Here is a 2,264-nt window from a genome sequence, read left to right on the forward strand (position 1 = left end):
GTGTAATGTCAATAGAAATGTAACTTGAGATTTGCTAAAAAATAAAATTGAAGGCAAGTTAAAGGAGACCTAGAGGCATGTCTTTACTCCTCTGTTCAGGAAGCCACTTGTTAGCGTGGACCTCGTTGTATAGCAGTGGCTGCAGGGCCTGACATGGGCGGTCCCCACAGGATCAGGTCTGGCTGCATATCCTGTCAAATCCTGTATCTAGTGGCTTATCCAGAGAGCCATTCATTGTTCTCAGATAACCGGAAGTCAGGAGTTACTGAGTGCAGTATACTGGTACACTGGCCCTATTAGGATGCCAGGAACACAAGCTCCTTTACATTTTCCATTCACCCACTCTTACTATGTGGGTTTTGGCCTCATCCCCATCACTTCCTGGAGTGATGATCTTCCTGGAGATTATAATCTTGAATATTGTGTCTGTGTTCAGCATAAGAATAAGGGGCTTAGAGGCAGTTCCATCAATGTTTGTCCATTTCCAAGAAAGTGTTCAGCAGAGTCCCTGAAATACTTCTCTCTAGTGTCTTCACCAAAATCCACAGCACATTCCTTTTAATAGTCTCTCTCATTGGGCTTAATCCTTTAAAAATCCAAGCAGATCTCTGCTGAACAACTACTATGAGCCAGACATCCCAATAACCATGTTATGTATATTATGTCACATCTTCCTCTTCTAGTCCTTCAACAAATATTCATTGAATGTCTACTATATAAAAATAGTAAAACTTGTTTTCAGGTGATAAGGAAGATGGTGGACAGTCAGACCCAGTGTGTTTACCAAAAGCAACAGACCATTTTTGAAAACAACAAGAGGGTCCTGCTGGGAGAAACTGTTCTTAAAATCTAGACTAATGTTCTGGGCTTCCAAAAGAGGCCATTGAGGGTACCTATACTGACAAAACATTCCTCTTCACCCACAATGGCTCCATTCAAGACGGATCTTGTCTGGCGTGGTGACCAAGATGAAGATGCAGAGAGCTACTGTCATCTGTTGGGACTATCTCCCCAACAACAGCGGATATAGTCACTTCAGGAAGCATCACCAGAACATGTCTGTGCATCTGTCCCCCCTGCTTCAAGGACAGGCAGATTGGTGGTATTGTCACACCAGGCAGTGCTGGCTCCTGAGCAAGACTGTGCACTTCAACGTGCTCAAGGTTGCTGAAGCCATCAGCACCAACAGGCGCTTCCAGAAATTCTGAGACTGGACACTTGCCCACTCCCCACAATAAAATTATTTTCCCATTTTAAAAAATAATATTGACCATGATCCAGGAGAAATTTACATTTCCCAAAGACTTTCACTTCATGAAATAAGCCATGAATGAATTACAGAGCCTTCCTAAGTCTTTTATCCTGAGTTAGCTGAAGAAGAGAAAGAGAAGGAAGAAGAGGCAGCGGCAGCTTCTGCTCCAGAATCCCCTATTGGACTTGAGGGATTGTTCTTCAAAAAAATTTTTTTAAAAAGGTTTGTTTAATCTTTTCTATAAGTGATAAACAATACCTGTTAGTGAACAGTGGAAATGTCATGCTTCTAGAATACCTTGGATCTATAAACTCTGAATGAATGACTGCAAGGAAAATGCTCGAAAATGGGGGTGAAAACGCCTAATCTCATGCCATCCTGCTCCAAAATGACGGGAGACCATTAGATGGATGCTTTATCTGATAAACTGTTCTCCAAATTCCAAAGTGTTCTGTTCTGCCTCTAGCGTCCTCTAGCCACACCCCCTAATTGATACCGAAACCAACCTGTTCCAGGAAATACGCTTATTTTTCTGATTCTCTAAAAAACAGCTTTCTGTAAAAAAAAAATGACTTTCTTTCCACCTTTGTGAAATACGTAGGACGAGAGAGATACCTACCTGGTATAGCCTCTCCTCCCTCGTGATTCAGATCTCTGTGGACAGAAGGGTCACAAACACCCTCAACGGAGTCTTGATGGCGACATCCACACCCAGTCTTCAGCGAACCCTGGATCATGGGCGCGTACCAGCCGGCATACACAGGGAGGTCTCCAGACTTGAAACAGGAAACTTCTTTCGTGGGATTGCCCCACAGACTGCTGCATTTTACCTCCCGGCCACAATCTCACCCTAAGATCTTATTTTAATGAAGTATAGAACTTTCTATTTATCAAAACTGACCCAAAGTGTACCTAATCAGAATTGTCAACTACCGTATAATATTTCCAACTACATGTATCACTTTATCTCTGTAGTCTGCTCATCTATTTGTATATGTATTACATTTGAAGG

General features: G+C 42.4%; 1 pseudogene; it reads left to right on the forward strand.

Moving 5' to 3' along the window:
* The first annotated feature begins 754 nt into the window (after window positions 1-754).
* On the forward strand, window positions 755-1,208 carry LOC102487504 (40S ribosomal protein S11-like; annotated as a pseudogene).
* Window positions 1,209-2,264: the final 1,056 nt, after the last annotated feature.

The sequence above is a fragment of the Tupaia chinensis genome, unplaced genomic scaffold (assembly GCF_000334495.1).
Source record: "Tupaia chinensis unplaced genomic scaffold, TupChi_1.0 Scaffold000154_1, whole genome shotgun sequence".
NCBI lineage: Eukaryota > Metazoa > Chordata > Mammalia > Scandentia > Tupaiidae > Tupaia > Tupaia belangeri.